We start from the raw sequence: 22,187 nt of genomic DNA on the forward strand, positions 1-22,187 counted from the left end.
ACACAGATGATCCCAATAGCTCGCGCAAAACTAGTTTGTTTAAACAGCTCGACCGTTATAATGGCGCGAATGAATTTATAGAGAGCTCGTGAGGGATGTGTTTCGTCTGCCCGCTTTATGGGCATTTAATAAGACCTCACTTTATGTTTACCACGTCCTTTGTCAGTTAATTAGACTTACTGGAGACATTCCGAGTCCTTATTTCATCCTCAGCCCGTTGTGGAGAGCGTACGCTGCCTGAGGAGAAGGTAGAAGGGCGCGACACTTCTGCTACCTTTTGGATGGAGGGCACGCGCGGAAGACCGTCAGTTACTGTGTGGATTAACTCGGTGTGGAGGAGGCAAAGTGGGGAGAAGTACTTGTAAAGGTGCTGCGTTTAGAAGCTGGTCTCCCTGCTGAGATCTGATTTGAGTTCTCGGGCGCAGCCGGCATTTAATGCGGACGAAAGCTCGAGTTCGAGCGAGGTGCGTCGACGGGCGGGAGGAGAATGGCACGGGCTTCAGCGCTTCATAGGGGAAAACAAGTACTTGGCTTTCTTGAGGGGCGTCGGGCACATTGCGCAGGAATTTTTTGACTGTCCCTCAAAAATCCTAGTTGGCTCTTTTGGGGATATCTTCCCATTCCCTTGAACGGAAAACAAAACATAAACGGAAACCACTGGATTTTAGAGGCTCTGACCGAAGACAAACCGGTAATTTTGGATATGGGCTTTGCGGAGTTGGATGCCTTCATGTCAAGCGCGCCTTTGCTTCAAGAGAATTTAGTGTGAATCCAGTGGAGCACAACGGAACAGCAACATGGAAAAAATATGACAAGTGAGACGATTCGGTTCTTTTGACCATCGGTGCTTAAAGCAGGACTGGCGTTCCTTCTGTAAGGTAAACTTTTTTTCTGTTTAAATATTGAATTGCTTGTCACATTGAGCTATCTCTCGTTCGGTCGGGATATCGACCTCCTTGTGGAATCGGTGCCAAGAGTCAACATTCATCTCTTTTCAGAGCATCCGGACGTCTTTGGGCTGTGGTTTTTAGGTGCATGGCAAGGTCATTATTATTTATCTTCATAAACACAAATTCTTGCTCTCAAAATTCGATATTCGAGAAAGATATCGATAGGCGTTTGTGTCTACTGACATAATGGCATTTTACTGAACATTAACTTCTTACATAAAATATATATCCATGATTTGTATTTGATCTGAGTGGTTATATATAAATAATGGGATGTTGTGTGTGTGAGTGTGCGTGTGTGTTTGTGTGTGTTTGTGTTTGTGTGTTTGTGTGTGTGTGTGTGTGTGTGTGCGTGTGTGCGTGTGTGTGTGTGTGTGTGTGTGTGTGTGTGTGTGTGTGTGTGTGTGTGTGTGCGTGGGCGGGTTTGGGTGGTTTACGAGGACAGATTTCTTAGGTTACAAACTGGTAATTACAAGGGTATTATGCTATAAATGTGGTTTATGATGACATTTCTAGCGTCTCCATAATTCAAATCGCTTGAAAACATACTAAACGATGTTTTTTTGAAAATTTAAAAATGCAGAAAGTTTTTTGTGAGGGTTAGGTTTAGGGGTAGGGTTATGGGATAGACTCTATAGTTCATACAGTATAAAAAAAAAAAAAAAAACAAAAAAAAACATTTTGTTTAAGGAGAGTCCTCATAAGGATAGCCGCACCAACATGTATGTGTGTGTGTGTGTGTGTGTGTGTGTGTGGGGGGGGGGGGGGGGGGGGGGTCGTTAACGCAGACACACTTTCACTGTCTCACTGTTGAGTTGAAAGACTAAATGTAAATCAGTTGTTTACTGTGCACCCACATCCGTAATCTGCTCTAATCTAAGTAATAGTGTCATTTAGAATAACATTCTGTCACAAGACTTTTTCAAGAAACATCGGTTGGCGAAATCAATTAAATTATAGTCTTCAACATTGGCATACATCCAATTGATGATACAAGAGGCGGAACCCAGTCATACGTGCAATTTGGTATTTTTTACTTTGGGGTATTTCAACTGAGTGGTTGGAGTTTTGGAACTAGTAGAATTTTTACATTCCAGTTTTCCAACCCCCCAAAATGGCTTTTCAAACTCGTAGTTGTTTTTGTGTGAATAAATAGAAAGGAGTTGTCGGTTAATTGTTTACCATTGTGTTTAAAATATGAATTTGGAGTGTGCCGAAATAATGTTGTATGGTAGAGATTAAATTAAGCAGCAATCCGTGGTGTCCAGTGTCTGCAGTGGTCTTTGGATGTCACTAATAGGCTATTTATCTCTGAAAATTATGATTTATTCAAATGTATGAAATGTGTGCTGCTTTTTTAATTATACTGATACCCTTTAAATAAAAGGGGTTTAGACAGATATTATTACAATTTATTACTAGCCTATATGGATTTTACCAACATTTGTCATGCACCTGAAATATATGCTGTGCTGCAATATGAACAGGTATAATAAAAACAAGTTTAATTTTGTTATTAGCAAAACCAAAACCTTCCAAATATGTCTTCATATGCTGTATTGTGTTCTTGGACAATCTTGGGCACCCCCACCCCAAGGTCAACTCCTAATAAAGACGTGTTTTTAATTATGTCATTGTACTTTCACAAACCTCTAATAAACATACGATAAAGTTGTATCTAAAAGAACTGCGCATTTTTGACCATAATGGATGTGCTTTCATACAGAGTAGATGGGTTACTAAACTGCAACGCCTCTTCCACTGGGTGGTGGTGCTATAATTCAATTTATGCCGCACAGAGCAGCTCAAAGGGCCAAGCACACTGTCTTTCAGGATGGGGGTGTGGGAAACTATGGTTTTACCATGTTTACCTGCCAATATGTAAGGAAAACGTGTCACACTTCCCATTACACACTTCATTTTATTGATTTCTTATTGCATAAGTGTTGAGTAACCTAATGCTGATCAACTGAATGGATTTTATGTGTAATTGTTTTGTGAAACTGCTTGCAAATACATGTTGTTAGTGTTGTTGATAGTATTATAGTAATTACCAATGGAAACATTTAATATCTGTAACACAGACTCTCTAATGTCAAATATTACATAACACTAAAATGAGAATAAGTGATTCAGAACCACGGACAGCTCCTAAAATTCTGTGCTGTCTCACCTATTGGATCTCGTGCCAGAATGCCAGAAAGTCCTTCAGACTTGTTTAATTACTCTTGCTGAGCTTATACCCATGTTATAATGAGATGGAGCCAAGAAGCCAGCAAGAGTGCTATGATTCACACAGCTTGTGTGATTGTCTGTTTGAATAAGGAATTGGAAAGGGTACAAAAGTATCATTAATGCCCTAGAATTATCATTCACACCCATTCAATTATTTGGCAGTTCGGAGTAAAACTGAGCTTTCCTAGAAATTATGCAACTTGCAGGCTGCAATTACAGCATTATAGGCCTGGTAGGTTGTATTTGATTTATAATGGCACTAGTTCAATATAAGCTGCATGTTTGAGGCATGTGTCATCAATCTCCTTTCAGAAACAAGAGAACAGTGAAGACAGGTGCGTCTTTTAACTTGAATGATATGCCTATATGGGTTGTGACTTTGCACATAAAAATTAGGGGCCGTTTAACTGTGCTGAGATAGTGAAACCTAATATGCCTCTGTTTATGGATACTGGAGAAGCAGCCATATTATTGGTTTGTTTAGTATGCCTTACTTGCTTAAAAGAATACTCTTGGTACAATACAAGTAAAGCTCAATGAACAGCATTTGTGACAATGTTGATTACCACAAAAAATAATTTCAACTCATATTTCCTTTTCTTAAAAAAAGCTAAACTACATTTTTGAAACAGCGAGTATTTAAACATGCACGAATTGGCCACATTCACCTCCACAACTGCACTTCCTCACTATAACCCATATTTTTGTTTTTGTTTTAAAGAAAGGTAGGTCGAAAAGTCAAAAAGTATTTGTATTTTTTTTTTTTTAATTTTTTAAATTTTTATTTGTATTTGTATTTTTTATTTTTATTATTATTATTATTATTGTTTGTGGTTATCAACTTAAAGGAAAGTTCTGGGTTTAAAACAAGATGTAGGCCTAGTGCATTTATGGGAAGAATAATCCTATATTCAATTATTCCTACTTCCAATATTCCTGTATCTTGTATGGGTAAAGCAACTCTTCCAGTCAATCATGAATGTTGTTTTCTGTAGGAGATTTGTACACTGTGTCTGCTCTGCTCTCACAGTATAGTGTATTTGCAGGTCAGGGTTGCCAGCTATTGTCTAACCTTTCCCTGAATTCAGTTGGCTAAAACATATAAATTAAACACAATAAGCCTGTGACCCACTACAGATGAATATCCAAATGCCAAAGAAAGATTAGACAAGGAATATAAGGTCAACACCCAACCTAAAGTATAGCACATGTTCTGCCCCCACTAACTTAAGAGTTACTGTTGAGACATACACTGGAATAATGTACAGATTTTGCTCTTATGGAAAGAAATTGGTACTTTTATTCACCAAAGTGGCATTCAACTGATCACAATGTATAGTCAGGAGACTCATGACATTAATAATGTGAAAAAATTACTATTACATTTAAAAAAAAAAAAAAAAAAAACTCTGCAAATCCCTTAAACTACTTCAAAGAGTTCTCATAAAAAATCCTCCACGTACAGCAATGACAGCTTTACAGATCCTTGGCATTTTAGCTGTCAGTTTGTCCAGATACTCAGGTGACATTTCACCCCACGCTTCCTGTAGCACTTGCCATAGATGTGGCTGTCTTGTCGGGCACTTCTCACACACCTTACAGTCTAGCTGATCCCACAAAAGCTCAACGGGGTTAAGATCCATAACACTCTTTTCCAATTATCTGTTGTCCAATGTCTGTGTTTCTTTGCCCACTCTAACCTTTTCTTTTGTTTTTCTGTTTCAAAAGTGTCTTTTTCTTTGCAATTCTTCCCATAAGGCCTGCACCCCTGAGTCTTCTCTTTACTGTTGTACATGAAACTGTTGTTGAGTGGGTAGAATTCAATGAAGCTGTCAGCTGAGGACATGTGAGTCATCTATTTCTCATACTAGAGACTCTGATGTACTTATCCTCTTGTTTAGTTGTACATCTGGCCTTCCACATCTCTTTCTGTCCTTGTTAGAGCCAGTTGTCCTTTGTCTTTGAAGACTCTAGTGTACACCTTTGTATGAAATCTTCAGTTTTCTGAATCTTCAGGCAATTTCAAGCATTGTATAGCCTTCATTCCTCAAAACAATGATTGACTGATGAGTTTCTAGAGAAAGCTGTTTCTTTTCTGCCATTTTTGACCTAATATTGACCTTAAGACATGCCAGTCTATTGCATACTGTGGCAACTCAAAAATAAACACAAAGACAATGTTAAGCTTCATTTAACGAACCAAATAGCTTTCAACTGTGTTTGATATAATGGCATGTGATTTTCTAGTACCATATTAGCAATTTAGCATGATTACTCAAGGATAAGGTGTTGGATTTATGGCTGCTGGAAATAAGGCCTGTGATGGTGCTGTTTTTTACATAATGTCCTGACTATACATTGTGATCAGTTGAATGCCACTTTGGTGAATTAAAGTACCAATTTTCTTCTAAAACAGCAAAATCTGTACATTATTCCAAACTTTTGGCTGCCACTGTATAACAAACTTTTCACTAAAAGATATAATGAAAATATTTAGTCAAAAATTAGACCTCAAACCCCCATGATTTCCTTAAATTACCGGTCTGTTTAAGTCCAAAAAAAAAAAAAAAAAAAAAACACAGTCCATTGTGCGGTTTCTCTGCAGATGCTGTGAGGCACCTCCTGAATCTTCTGGAAGCTATTTTTTTTGTAGTCACTGGGATGTAAAATGCTTTTGGGCAGGTGTTCAGGAAACATTTGGCAAGAAAACGAAATTGAAACAATTCCAGTCTAAAGAGCCAGATGTTTAAGCAGCACAAAATCACAACAGAGCCGAAGTAATGTCATGAGCAGCTCTAAATGTTCTCAGTGTCGGTTTCAGGAGAGCTGGCATTCGGCGAGGGGAGAGCATGGTTGTTGTCAAAGTGACGAGAAGGCGATGAGGTAAAATGGCAGAGGTTTGAGTGGGAGTCACTTTAGGGGGTGTTTGTCTGTGATAATGAGCTGTCACTGAGGCGTCGGTGTCTTGTTTTGATCTGGCCACCCTGCTGCTTAAGAAAAGTGACAGCATGTGAATGGAAATAGATTCTGTGTGAGATTATAAGGCCATTAGTTAATTTATGTGTGTTGGGAGTGGATGCTTTCTCCTGTGTTGTGTGTAAGTATGTGTTGTTAAGGCCTTTGTCTGCAGCACTTTCTTGTACTAGGCAATGGTAGATGTGGCCTATTCTCAAGACTGTCTGGAACATGGGGAAATTATTGTGAATTAGAGGCCATCAAATGTAAAAAGAAAAAAAAAAAAAAGAAAAAAAGGGAATAAATCACCAGAAGGAAGAGGAAGTGACAAAAGATAAATTATCTAATCTAATAATTTTGTAATGGAATTATCAATATACTTTTGGATTACGCACCATGTCTAAGTGCTTCAGCTCAAATGAGACATATGGACTTCATAAAAGCATGCTGATAGAGTATAGTGGAGTTTGTATTTTTTAATGATGTTCAAGAGCCCTGATGTTTCTGTATTTTGGTCATATATATTCAAGAAGCATTTTCCATGTGCCACATCTGCATAAGTGAAACTCACAGAAATGTCATATTTTTAGCAATTTTTTGTCTTCGTGTACCAAAATGCAAAACACTGCCCCCAATGGGACCAACACTCCATAAGCAATGTGTATTAACATGAGTTTAGTGTGATAAAATAGCCTACCAACATTTTCTGTGTAAAGTTATATCCAATTGTACAATGCCACGATGACATAATGCTGTAAACCCTGTAATCCCGCAAAAACTATGATTTAAACACTTTTACATCTTAAAAAATACACAAGTTTTAACAGAAGAATTAATGTAAGTGGTTTTTTTTTTTGTTGTTGTTGGATTTTTCCCCTTTTTCACCCAATTTGGAATGCCCAATTCGCTTTTAAATCCTCGTGGTCGTGTAGTGATTTGCCTCAATCTTGGTGACGGAGGACGAATCCAGCTGCCTCCGTGTCTGAGACCGCCAACCCGCGCATCTTATCACGTGGCTTGTTGAGCGCGTTGCCACGGAGACATAGTGTGTGTGGAGGCTTCACGCCATCCACCGCGGCATCCATGCTCAACTCACCATGCTCAACTCACCACACGCCCCACCGAGAACGAACCACATTATAGCGACCACGAGGAGGTTACCCCATGTGACTCTACCCTCCCTAGCAACCGGGCCAATTAGGAGACCTGGCTGGAGTCACTCAGCAAACCCTGGGATTTGAACTAGCGAACTCCAGGGGTGGTAGCCAGCGTCTTTTACCACTGAGCTACCCAGGCCCCCTAATGTAAGTGTTTTAATAAAATTTTACATTTCTATCTTTAAAGCCTCCAAAAATCGTAAGTGCCTCACTATAACCCAGATCTTTCCTGATCAATATTATGCCACAAATGCTGTCGATTGAGCTTAACTTGTATTGAACCCAGAATATTCCTTTAGGATTTTTTACATTGTGACTATTTTCATGGCAACTAAGCACAGTTTTCCCTCAAATATTTTCATTACTGTTATGCACAAAAAAAAACAAACAAAAAAAAATCTCACTCTCATTAAGTGCTCGAAGTGGAATTATATTGGTGCCGGTACTCCTTTGTCATGTTCCCTCTGAGCGTTTTCTTTTTCTTTTTTTTTTTTTTTTATAATTTTGGGGTGAAATATGACATTGGCATGTTCTTGACAGGTTTTGTGAGATTCACCCTCATTTGAACACTCAAGTCACAGATTTCTTATTTTGTCTAAATGTTGTAAAATTCCCATGTAAAAGAACATAATTTACCGTTCCAAAGCATTGACTGAGTCATCACAGAAGATTAGGGGACTGTTCATGTTTTTTTGTTTTTTTTGCAGTTATTTATTGTGGCAGCACCTCTGAAAGCTTTTGGTGACTGAAGCTTCATTAGGGCTCTCAGTTCTACAGATAAATCATCATCTAAACATGAGTGTGTATTAGCTGTCAACTGCATTAGCATATTACCGTTACCTTCCACTTTCGTCTGTATGGAGCAACGCCTGTGTCATCCATAACAAGACTAATCGAGCTTATCTAAACAAAGCTATCTCTTTAAAGTAGCCAGTATATCCTAAATAGTCTCATTATCATTCACTGACTCTTATGTTGTTCCAAACCCAAATGACTTTCTTCCACCCCCCCCCCCCCCCCCCCCATGAGACACAAAAGGAGATGTTGGACAGAATATTAGCCTCTGTCACCATTCACTTTTACTGAAACTTTCCTCCTCACAATGATGAAAGAATTAAGCTTCATTATTTAAACAGCATGGCATATCTAGACTGGAATGATTTATGAGGAAAACATTCAATTTTTTCTCTATCTAATCTCTGTTATGGGGCCTATCAACAATGCCAGTCCCCTGTCTAATCTGTTTGCACATATTAGTCTTGTATTTACAAGGTGAAAATGGGATAAATATTTGTGTTATGTGCTGGGAAGGAAGTGCATCTGAGTGGGAGGCCTGGTTTATCTGTACTGATCAGATTACAGATATACAGTGGCCTTAATCTGGCTCTAGGTGCAAAGACAATCATGCTTGCATGTGTGCACACATGCACATTTACACATCGAATGCAAATGTAGGTTCATAAGTCCTACTACTACTACTAAGCTGTTTACCAAGCTCTGCATAAAACCAGAGGCATCACTCAGTATCAATGAGTATGTGAGTATATGATTCAAAATGTATATTCTCACCATTAACTATTTGATTAAAATTCAAATAAAAATTATAACACCTTTGGACGCACATGAGGTACTATTACTCATACTTAAAGTATTTTTTTTTTTTTTTTAAAGCATTAAAGCTAAAGTGTGTAACTTTTTCAACATTTAAATATTTGTAACCCAGTTTAAAGGGATAGTTCAACCACAAACAAAAATGATTTCATCATTTACTCACCATTATGATATCCCAGATGTTTATGACTTTCTTTATTCTGCAGAACACAAGTTTAAGGAGATAAAGTCTGTGTCTTGTTTCGATGGCTGTGTCCTCCAGAGGTCGCATTTGTCGGCCGAATACATCATCGAGGCTGTCTCGTTTCAGAAAAGCGTGTAGGACACTCCAAATGCAGCCTTCAAATGCAACGTTCTTTCACGGAAATTCGGAGGATGCATGAGGTGTATCCTTTGTGGGCACTAACAATCCACAATTCTTTGCTTCAACGGAAATTAACATCATTTGTCTAAATAAAATAATGTCAATTTGCTCGAAAATATGATGTTCAAATGCAAGTAATGTTAATTCCCAAGTTGAAGTACCTCAGTAGACGGGTGCAGAGAATATAATATGTATAATTATAGTAATATATAATTAAAATAAAGTATTATAGACTAAAAGTAAACATTTAAAATCTATTTTCTTTCATACATTCCCCTCCAAAGGGTCTTTGTTCCCTTCTCACTCAAAGTGCTCGCGCTTGTTAAAGAGTGGCCTGCTGTCATAGCATCCATGTTACGTTCTGTTTCCATTTGTCCTACAAAGCTCATCTCGTTTAAACAAAGCTTGTTTAAAGGAGGATGCTCCGTATACTGAAGCCTTCAAAGAATGCGTCCTACCTAGCGCACAGCCTTCGAAACGAGACACAGCTAAAATCAGCATAAAGGTAATCCATAAAACTACAGTGGCTTAATCAATGTCTTCTGAAACGATCCAGTTGGTTTTGGGTGAGAACAGACCAAAATGTAACTACTTTTTCACTGTACTTTTTGCCATTTCAGTCTCTAGGCACGATCATCATTTCAAGCTTGATTACACTTCCTAGTGCTTGACGCATGCGGAGAGCTCTAGAAGACAATATAGGTAGTGTAATGGAGCTTGAAATCATGATTACCAAGGAGACTGCTGTCAAGATGTTCAGTTAAAAAGGAGTTACATTTTGGTCTGTTCTCACCCAAAACCAACAGTATTACTTCAGAAGACATTGATTTAATCCACTGGAGATTGATGAATTACGCTAATGCTGACTTGGTCTGCTTTTTGGAGCTTCATAGGCCTGGGCACCATTCATTTGCATTGTATGGACCTACAGAGCTGAGGAATTAAAATAAAAATCTTCATTTGTGTTCTGCAAAAGAAAGAAAGTTATACACATCTTAGATGGCATGAGGGTGAGTAAATTATGTGAGAATTGTATTTTTTGGATGAACTAACCCTTTAATATGCAGAGTCAGCTGTAAGCCATAAGGTTGATTTCCTCGCATCCCGACCACAGTACACAGCAATGTTGACTCAATCAATAGTGTTAGTTGGGCAGAGACTATGTGTTTGTTCGACCAATCACAGATTGGGGGTGGGGGGGGGGGTGGTGGATGGGAGTATTTGGGACAGCTGTTTGAAAACAATGTTTATTTTTGCTATTTTATTAGGTAGTGCAAATGTTCATACTTTAGCTTTAAACTTCAGCATGCAACTTGTCCCACACTGTTTGTGGAATGGAAATGAATGATACCCCAATTTGTGCAGCTTGTTAAGGAGAGGTGAGCTATTACCTTTTTCTAATTCTAATTATTCTAATTCTTAAAGATTTCCTTCTGGTGAACAGTAACATGTGTGAAAACTCCCAGATAGAGACTTGAGGTGGGCTATTTTGACTTGGGCCAGTAAAACTATTTAGAAAACCAAGGAACACTAGCCAAAACACCCTAGCAACACATATCAATGCCTTGGCAACCACACACACAACACACTAGCATCAAGGTAGTGAGTTTTGCACAGGCAAGCTTCACTCACATTTTCTTCTGAAAATGTAAAAATCTATTTTTTATATATAATACCAGGCCTTTTTATTTTTATTTTTTTTACTGTTCAAACATTTAAAACCCTGCATTTGTGCCATAGATCTGAAATTTCATGTGTTTGTTGTGTGTATGCATGCAACAACCCACTCAGAAAACCATTTTGCTTGTCTACGGAAACTCAGGCAAAGTGCAGACCATTTTAGTGACTCTGATGAGCAGATCTGTGGGAGTGCAGCAGAAAATAGGTGAAAGGTGGCATGTGATACACTTCCCTAGTGGGTTTTTGTCCGCCCGCACTCTGGCTTGGCTTGGCTTGCAGTAAGCAGATCTTACTAAAGTAAGCAGATATTGAGTCATAAAAGAACACTGCAGCAGCTATAAAATGGGACAAAAGCACCCAGCATGCTTGATATACTCTCATAAGTGGTAAAGAGTACATTAAATCTCTTGCTGTGTCCTTGCGCCAGTTTCTAATAATGGAAATGCTTACTTATCATACAGTCATACACTAGAACAAATACTATAGAGTGGCTGGGGGATGTGTCCTATGCCAGGAGACCCTAATTGCACTTTACCTGGCCTGCCAGATGAAGATAAAGATTCAGAAGGTGCGGTTATTTTGTATATGATTACCTCAACTGGCCTTTGTCTCCTGCGCATATTGACACTAAATGATGGACTGAAATTGCTGTATGCACATCTGTATTCTGGGTGAATGCCAGACTATAATGGCTTAATGCAGTCTCTCTCTCTCTACATCCATGAGAGATAGCAAATAGAAGTCTGCCAACAGCTGGGCAGCATACTAATGCACCACCACATGCTCTCTCATTACCAAATGATTTATCACACACCACAAACTATTCCTGGCCTAAGTTTAACGGGGACAGTAGTCCTATTTTTGTGACCTGTGTGGTTCATTAAGTTGTATTTACTTATTTATCTGCAAAATACAGACTTTATGGAAGTGCTGCCTGCAAAAGGTATCCTAAAAAACAAAGGAATGGCATGAGCAACATTGACTCAACCAATGGTGTGAAATTGGGCCAGGACAATCTGTTTGTATGGCCAATGGAAGACAGGGTGAGTGTTTGGGAAACCTGAAATATCACCCACAAGCTCTCACATTACTCAGTGATTTATCACACACCACAAACTATTCCTGGCCCATGTAAAATAGGAGTGACAGTCCTATTTTTTGTGACCTGTGTGATTTAGTAAGCTTCATTTACTATATAAAATTCTTCATATATATATATATATATATATATATATATATATATATATATATATATATATATATAACAAGCAAATCCAAACATATCCTAAATAACAAAGAAAAGGCATGGGATAGATGGAACAATTTAGGCTGGTAAATATCTGGGGATAGCTAATTTGGAATTTGTTATTTTGAAGTATCCCTTGTTAGAGAAATTGTGTGGATCAGCTCTCCTTAGTTGAGGATCTTGTTATCCCGTCAAGATGAAAGGGTGCCCTGTTATTTGCTATGTCAAACCAGCTGAATTTTACTGTAAGGTAAATCCCATCCCTTGATACATGAGTGTAATAAACATAAAGCCAGGATGTTGCTGTGAGGTTGAATTTCATCTCTCAAAAGGGAAAATGTGGTTTATTGGTGTTATAATCTAATGAAAGGGGACACATAATGGATTACAGGATTTTGCTATATAGGCATATTTCACCCAAAAATGAAGAACCTGTCATTAATCACTATCCAGTCGTTCCAAACCCAAATGATGTACAGTATTGCTACGTTCACACAGTCAGTGTTTGGGATCGACAACTGTATTTACTTACAGGTGTGAGCCTTGAAATGTCCTATTCATACAAGTGTTGACAGTAGCAGTTCGAATACTATGAACGAACAACCGAAGTCACAACCGTATTCTAACACCTGTAACAATAGTGACAGTGACTAAAGTAAATATTGAAGATGGCAACGTCCGTAACACCGGCATGTCTTATCACAATTGATGGCTTAGATAGGAAGTATGGATGGTCAAAAAATTTACTTTGGTGTTGTTCTCCAACATGTCAACTATACCAGGAAAAAAAAAAAAAAAATGTTGATAAGATAAAGCAATTCGAAGTTATTGCATATGGAACAATGATTCACATGGTGGACTTTTATTTATCAAAGTGTCCAAATAACCTATCCAAACCATAATTCATTTGTTTCATTGATCGTAAAATCAATAACTGAAAAAAATCTAAATAATATATATTAATACTTAAAATTATATTGAATATAGAGATCCAATGAGAGCGATCTGACACGTCAATGACGTGAATGATCGTGTTTCAGCTAGTTGCTCCCAGAGAATGCAGTTGCTATAGCAATTGCTATTAGAGCTAGCCAAAATAGCATGTCATGACAGTCTTTGAGAAATTTCTCTGGATTTTCAAATCGTATGACGTTGAGGGCTTGTTTGATTCAGATTCACCTGCTGAAAGTTGCTGCATTTTCTTTACCATGTGTATTTTTTCATGAAGTAATAAACTAAAATGTGACAGAAATACTGTTTATCCTTTTTTGAAAGATATATGTGGATTTCAAAAGCAAATACTCACTGTAGTTTGGCCTCTGAATGAAACAAATTTGATCATTATATTTTACTAATCATTACCTTTCCAAATATATATAAAACACATGGCCGTGTGATCTTTTTGATCTTTTTTACATAAAAAAATAAATAAATAAATATATGATTGTTGTGATCGCAAATTTGCGATAAAAAATAAAAGAAAAAAAATGGAATAGTTCTAATTTATCAAAAAATTTAAAAGCAGTATTTTAGAATTGGTCAGATCCGCTATATTCATTGTAAAGATAAGAGTCTAAGCTTTAAAATGACACATATTTTGTGCAGATCTAGCAAGTGGTTGTTGAATAATAAAAATTTGACCGACTAACTCTCACTACATTCCACTTCATTCCATCACTAAGCACGAATGTACTCGGTCCAATCTTTTCATGAATGGACAGGGTGAGAGTATATTTAGGACAGATTTAGGTACATGGTCAGGCTTTCTGACTCTCACCTGGTCCCCGAACTTGAAGGAGTCAATCTTTGTTCAGATTTTACGATTGTGCATAAGCTCTGATGGGGAAACATTGTGTGTGGAGTGGGGCGTTGCTTGATAACTTTGCAGAAACTCAGTCACTGAAGATTTCCCGCCCTTTTGCATCTATTCTGCTGTTAGAATGCATTCTTTGAGCACTCTGTTCCAGCGCTGTACTGCACCATTGCATTGGGGATGGTACACTGGTGCGCAAATTCTTGATTCCCCTCTCACCATGAAAATCAGAGAATGCAGAGGAGAGAAATTGAGGGCCATTGTCTGTCACAACAAAAAGTATATTGCCTTCTCGTGCAAAAATAGAATGCAGAAAAGAAGTGACAACATCGGTGGTGACATGTGAAGCAAATGCCACTTCTTTGCTGTGGTAGTCCACTAATGAAATGGCAAAAGGACAACCCGATGTGGCGCGTTTGAAAGGACGTACAATGTCAAGTACCAGATTCTGTCATGGGCCCTCAGGTAGGTCTACTGGCTGTAGTGGAGCAGTCCATTGTGCACTGACAACTCATCATGAATTGAGAAGAATGAAGACAGAGCTGGGTTTACACTCATCTAAGCAGACCAAGCTTAGTGCAGCATTCAGAGGCTGTGGTAAAATCCGCCATGGACAGAGAAGGTAACCCAGAGAAGGCTGCAGCAACCATTTCCTGCTCTTCAATGTGCTTGCTGATCACAGGTAAAGGCATTCTTAATAAACAGTCCGCCACCTGGTTCTGAGCTCCAGGAAGGTACACAATGTCATAGGAGAAAGAAAGCAATTGAGCTGACCACCTCACCACTTGCATTCCAGCCTGTCCGATTCCCTTCATGGTAAGCAAACTGGTTAATGCTTTGTGGTCGGTTCTCAGCATAAAGTGACGACCCCACAGATAAGGCAACCATTTTTCCAGAGCGAAGACACAGGCTAAAGCTTTTTTTTCCAATGTGGAGTTCTTTCTCTTTGCCTCAGTGAGTGTACGCTAAGCGAACGCCACTGTGCGCTCTACACCATCCACATGGATCTGTGTCAACAGTCCACCATGTCCATAATCGGATGCATCCATTGACACAATAGTTGGAAGAGAGGGGTCAAAAAGAGCGAGGACTGGACTCTCAATGAGCACTGCTTTCAGTTTATTGTCTGCCTTATCAGTCCATTCAAAGTGTGTGTCAGTGGCGTTCCTGACAAGAGCGCACATTGGCTCCACTTCTGTACAAAGTTCGGAATGAATTTACTGTACCATGAAATTAATCAGAGGAAAGACCGCAGGGAAGGTAAGTCATGTGGAGCAGGAGCATCAGTGATTACTTCAATGTGAGCTGTGTCAGGCAGAATTCCATCCTTGGAAACCACGTGGCCCAGGAATTTTAGAGATGTCTGGTTGAATGTGCACTTCTGCATGTTCAGTGTCAGGCTGGCATCAGTAAACCGCTTGTGTGTCAGTGACTGTTTGCAAAATTGTGTTGTGTTATGTTTGTGAAGCAGCATAGACTATTATATCATCTATATAGTTCCTCACCCCAGGTTCATCCCTCAGTACAGTCTCCATAATGTTTTGGAATGCAGATGGAGCTGAATCCGAACGCGACAGTAACGAAACAGTCATGTGCATGATAAAAGTGGTGAGATCATGATTGTCGACATGTAGTGGAAGTTGGTGGTAAGCGCAAGTCAAGTTGTTGAAAACACTGCTGCACCTCTCAACTTACTGAGCAGTTCGTCCATCTGAGGTAAGGGGTGTTTGTCCACTATTAATGCTTTCTTAGGCTCGTGAAGGTCAACACACAGCCTTATTTTTCCTCCTTTCTTTGTAGTAACTACTAATGGCAAGACCCAGGGGAATGCATCAATTTACTCAATAATTCCTTGTTTCAGCAAGGACTGTAGCTCCTCTGACACTGCCTGACGTACAGCAAAGGGAAGTCACCAAAGTTTTTATTGGACAGGGACAGCGTCCTCATGCACCTTGACTTTATGAACAAATCCCTTCACGCAACCGACTGATTCAGCATCAGCAACACTTCTGACTGGAGCAGCAGGAATGTTGACAGTAATGGTACAGTCATGGTTAATAGTGCATTTCAGTGCTTTGAGTGCATCCATGACCAATAAAGCAGATCAATTTTTAATAATGTGGAGAGAAACGGTACAGTGGCACCATTTAATGACACATTGGCTTTCAAGCATCCCAAAACTGGAATGTTTTCTCTCATATATGTGACCAAATGTATGCGAGGCACTGTGAGTGGACAGGTAGAGAAATGATGCTTGTAAAATGTCTCCGGCAGAATGGAGACTGAATAGCCAGTGTCCACCATGAATTCTGTCTCTGCAGACTGGCCCGTGTCAGTAGCGATGTGCATTAAGTATTTAATCCTGTCAGTAGCATTTTCACAGCTTGTTTGGCCTATTTGCACTTCGGGAAACCCCTCGTGAATCTATGTAGACGATCGGCATACTTTTGCGAAGTGTCCGGTTTTGCACTTCCCATTAAAAGCGGGGCAATCAGATGCAAGTGCTTGCTAGAGCCACATCTGTAACAAGTGCGGTGTGTTTTACAGCTGCGCCCAACATGTTTTTAGCTCCCTCCATCTTTGCTTTAATCTTTTTATGATGTTGTGTCTTTGAACTCACTGCACATACTGGAGCAGTATCACAAAGCAGACTTGCATTATGCAGCGCTTGCTCAATCTGGCATGCAACAGTTACAGCAGCATCCAAAGAAATGGGTTGTTCCACTAAAAGTCTCAACAGCTTCAAAAACCGCAACAGCTTCAGGAGCACCGTGGCCTTCCTTGTGCCAGTCTCTCTCTCTCTCTCTGCTGGTGGTGTGGCTGCTTATATGCCGCTCTCCCCATGCTCACTGGAATTAGAAACAGGTGTTAAACATAATCTAGCTCAGGTGCAAGCGCCCTTACCGCTTTCTCTCTCTCCGGACGGACGCTTGACCACACCCCCACTGCCACAAACCATTTTTGGGTTCTTTTAATTATGATGTAGACATAATCAACATACACAGCCCATGTCCACCCAGATCATTAATTGAAACTAAGCTGCAAAAGTGGGTCATTCAGAATTCGTCTTGGTTATGACATCACAACCATGAGAATATTAAAGGGATAGTTCATCCAAAAATGAAACTTCTGTCATTAATTACTTACCCTGTTGTTCGAAACACTCTAACTTTCTTTCTTCCATGGAACATACAGTAAAAAGAGATGTTAGGCAGAATGACATCCTCAGTCACCATTCACTTTCATTTAACAAGTATACTGCCAAACAGCTTTTTTGTGTTCCATGGAAAAAAAGAAAGTTTTTCAGGTTTGGAACAACATGAGTGTGAGTGAATGGTGACATAATTTTCATTTTTGGGTGAACTTCCCATATTGATGAATCACTGCCTATTTAGAATTCAGCAACTTAGACTGTAAAGATGAGCAACTGGTACATGGTAAGTCAATATTAACAGTTTTTTATTTCTTCACATAGAAGTCTTAAACGTGCAGTTGTAAAAACAGCCAGTTTAATTCTAACTGTCAGAGAGAGAAGGTGAAAACAGGTCATTTAAATCTAAATCACGACAACACAAAACAACTTAACATTCTAAGCGGACGTCACAGAAAAAAAAAAAATGCAACACAAGTGTAGAGTATGGCCCTTTTTAAAGAGAAAAAATATTATGATATGCATTCTCATTGTACTATAAGAAAAGAAAAAAAAGAGAAATTTAGTATAAGACAGAAAGCGGGAGTTAAGAAAGGGTTTGATGCTTTGTTGATTCTCATTAAGGAGCTGAAAGGTTGAATAGCTGTTTTAGAAGAGACACCTGGGAAGCCTGAATGAAAGCTGTCACTGTGAGTTTATGTCCCAGTGCAGGCAGACTCATGAGCTGAGCAAAGGCCTTCTGTCACTCCAGAGGCGCCGATCACTGTCTCTAGAGATGGCACAGAGTACAAAGAGCACCTGGGAGAATTCAGAGACCCTAAACTGTCATTCAAAGCACCGTGAGAGGTTAACCATGTTCTGTTAAAGAATATATCAAATGTTAATGAGGCTCTGTGTTAGGGCTCAGGGAATAAGAAGAAGTGAATTTGTTATCAGCTAGGCAGATGTGAATTAAAAGACTCCTCAACATTTACTGAGTATAGGCCTGATTTTCCTCGTCAGCACCTTCACAGCTAATGACAACTGATTTGACAGTAACTTAGCAATGATTGTCTGAGCCAGACTTTTGACTATGTCTGGTCCACTTAGCAGCTTATTCTAGAAAAGAACAGCCCAATTAGTTTGGAAGGCTCTGTTTGAGTGACATTTAAAGCAACCAGCAACAGTTTAAGTTATGTTTAGAAGCAGGTAAATTTGAAATCAATGATCTCACACTAATAGACTGGAAGTACAATGGTAGTTAATTCAAATAAATCCTCAGCATTTTCCACAAAAGGTTGTACAGAAGGAATTAGTGGAAAATACTTGCTTCTATCTGCTCAGAAGTAATAAGCATCAATTAAAAAATAAAATAATCCTCAGCAAATAAAGCTGCAAACATTTACTTGGTACTAAGTGCTTAAAACAAACTCCTAATATATTTCAAAGATTTGATGCCATTAGCCTCACAGACTTTTAGCAACTGGGTACCTTGTTCCTGGTTGATCGATTTAAAACCTGCATACCCTGACTCCCTGAATTTGTAGCTTTACACAATATGCATTTGGCTAGTTGCCATTTTCACCATTAATTCTGATTGTTTTTTTCAGGCCAAAAACTCTGCGCACCTTGGGAATATAACAAAATTACATAAAGTTGGCCAGTCAGATCAGAGCTTGTGAGTTTTTAAATCTCTTGCCATTTTTGTGTGCAATATGCATGCTGTCTGAAGCTAAAATAATCTAATCTAATAATCTGGGTCCTGTAACTGTGAAAAAACAATTTTGGGCACCGCCATTATTTTCATACATTGAGCTTTGCATTTAAGCACAGATCATACTACACATTATGGAAGTGTTGAGATTTACTTTACCCCTAGAGCAGAAAACACTGCATTTGTTCCATTTCCACATGGATAAAAAAACATTTATTTGTCAAAAAAATTCCAAATATTTAGCTACATTGAACACGTATGAAATGTTTTGGTGCAACATGGCAGTCAGACACTGAAATGTTTACTTTTGATTGCCATGTTTTCTGGTGGTATGTGACAGAGATCACATGCGACGGTCGCATCACACTGAGCTGTTTATCAGCATTTGCATAGCTTTGATGTCACAGTTTCCACTGGCTCTGTGCTATAATGTATGCATTGTTTTAAGGCTCCAAGTTATCTGCTCTTCATCTCTGATTTGTTTGTTTTTTAGCCTCTGCATTTTTATTCTGTCTCTTCAATCCACTTTCTCTCAAACTTTCTCTCACTTTCCTCACATTGCTCAACTGATTTATGTATTCCTTGAATACGTCATTTCAGTGTATGTATTGCCAGAAACCCTCATACTGTTTTTCCTTTTTTAATTCTCTTTAGCTCCAGACGCTTAACATACAGACTCTTTGTTTTGTAGATAATATCAGCCTTAGTTGTGCTATGAAGTTTTTTATTATTGATGAAGTGTAGCATTGATGTTTAAAGGTCTTCCATTGATTTACACTGACAGAATGTCATTAAAAATCTAACATATGGCAATGATGTCATTGTAAAATTTGTATACTGAATTGATCAACCACACCCATCTACCATTGGTCAAATAAAGATAGAGTCCACCCCAAACTTCAGTTGGCCATTGATTGAGCCAGTGTTGCTACATTAGGCTGGTCGGATTCCTAAAAAAAAGAGCATTTTCTTTTTATAACGTCACAGTAAATTCTAATTCTAATGCCTCTGTTATTTAACATAACCTTCATAGAAATGTAAAAATCCTTCTAAACCCTGTGACTGCACTGTGACTTTACCTTTTGAGAATAAATGTCACAAAAGATGCAGTGAAAACATTCATCTGAGCAAATAGAGTGTTAAAGGGATAGTTCACCCAAAAATGAAAATGCTCTTATCATTTACTCACCCTCATGCCATCCAAGATTTATGACTTCCTTTCATCTGCTGAACACAAACAAAGATTTTTAGAATAATTTCTCAGCTGTTTTGATCCATGCAATGTAAGTGAATGGGTGCCAAAATTTTGAAGCTCCAAAATCACATAAGGGCACATAAAAGTACTCCAGATGACTCTGGTGGTTAAATCCAAATCTTTAGAAGTGATACGATAGGTGTGGGTGAGAAACAGATCAATATTCACATTCTTCTTCTTGTGTTTTTGGTTATTCACATTCTTTGTGCATATTGCCCCCTACTGGGCAAGGGGGAGAATTTATGATAAAAAATTACTAAAAATGATCTGTTTCTCACCCACACCTATCATATTGTGTCTGAAAACATGGATTTAACCACTGTAGTGATATGGATTACTTTTATGCTCCCTTTATGTGGATTTTGGAGCTTCAGAATTTTGGCAGCCATTCACTTGCATTGTGAGGACCTACAGAGCTGACATATTCTTCTAAAAATCTTAATTTGTGTTCTGCAGAAGAAAGTCATACACATCTGGGATGCCCAGAGGGTGAGCAAATCATGAGAGAATTTAAATTTTTGGGTGAACTATCCCTTTAAGTTTAACTGATATCAACTCAAAGGTTTTGCTCTTCATGGCTACTGCCTTGGTTACTGTGTAATTGTCTTGAACATCTTTGAACATCTGCCCACTTCAGATATTTGAGTAAAAAAACACATTCAAACACACATGCACACATACCCACATACTCACATGCCTGTTTAACTTGCTATCTAAATAATGATATACCATAGACTTCTGTTTTTTTATTTTTTATTTATTGAGCCAATTACTGTTAGGAGTGTCACGATCCATTGATCTGGATCAATGTATCGATCAAATTACCAATGTGATGCATCTATGCAACATGTAAAAAAAAAACATATTTTTTAGAATGCACTGCTATTTTGACACTCTCACGTCAGCCACGTCTGTACACATTTCTATCTAAGCGTGAAGCAAGTACCAGGCGATGAAGCAACCTAGCACTCTGAGCAGTAGCAGCCAAGAAAAAGCATGAATAACATATAGATGAAGTCACTGTTTAAAAGCAAATACTCTGCTCTAGCACTCCTGGGTTCTTTTGACAGCGTAGAAAAGGACTGCTGTCTAAGGGCGCTTCGCTGCAGTTGTTTGAGGGGTTGAGATTTTTTCATTATTTAAAACCTAAAAAAAAAAAAGTTTGCTTGTATTATCTTTCTATAATGGCAATTGTTTTAGATATTTTGTTATCTAATGAAATGCCATTTATAGAAGTTTGGCTTAAGTGTCCAAATATTTTTTGGGGCCACTATCACTATATACTCACCCTAATTCAACCCTCTAAGCCATAATAAAAACCATGAAATACAACTTTTGGCATTTTTATTTGTCAATAAAGACATTATTTAGTATTTAAAAGATTCATTCTTTCCATTCGCAGACATCTACAAAAGATGGTTTTGTTAGGTTTAACTAACGTCTGGGAACATTTTTAAGCAATTTTGTCCTCAAATGTATACCCAGGTCAGAAACACAAACCAGCATGACATATCTTCTTTCCCCAGGTGCTCTGTACTGCATGAGTACAAGGCAAAACCATCAGTATCATTAAACCCTAATGATCCTATAATGATACCCTTCATCTATTGGACAAACCTTGAATGCAATTATCTCCATTCTCTCTCTGTATTGTGCTTTGTTGGCTCTATCGCCCGTAATTTGCAGCTTGTCGTCTTGACCTTCAGAGGAAGCAAATCATTAGGATGCTCCAGTTTGTTGATGATAAAGGCTTCTCTGTGCTGAGACACTGTGTCCTGTAGCCAGGATAAAAAATAAAAAAATAAAAAAAAAACTCTTTGCCACACCTGCTAAAGCACATGAATTGAGAACATTTAATGGCCAAACATATTTCATACTGGCCATGAGACTGTATTTTGCATAATTGAATTAAAAAAAAATATATATATATAAAATATATATATATATATATATATATAATATATATATATATATATATATATATATATATATATATATATATATATTTATTTTTTTTTTTTTTTTTTTTTTTCATGACAATGGGATTATTTAGCTGTTGTTTCCTGCAGCAAACAGG

At 38.3% G+C, this 22,187-nt stretch overlaps 1 protein-coding gene across 1 annotated transcript in view; it reads left to right on the forward strand.

The window, feature by feature from the left end:
- Positions 1-11: 11 nt before the first annotated feature.
- The window catches only part of LOC127411189 (leucine-rich repeat and fibronectin type-III domain-containing protein 5-like), a 107,781-nt gene continuing 85,605 nt past the window's right edge, over positions 12-22,187 (forward strand). Inside the window, exon 1 of the mRNA XM_051646585.1 lies at positions 12-878. The gene's annotated coding sequence lies outside the window, so the exon portion shown is untranslated. The remainder of the gene's footprint in view (positions 879-22,187) is intronic.

Source organism: Myxocyprinus asiaticus, chromosome 20, assembly GCF_019703515.2.
Source record: "Myxocyprinus asiaticus isolate MX2 ecotype Aquarium Trade chromosome 20, UBuf_Myxa_2, whole genome shotgun sequence".
Lineage (NCBI taxonomy): Eukaryota > Metazoa > Chordata > Actinopteri > Cypriniformes > Catostomidae > Myxocyprinus > Myxocyprinus asiaticus.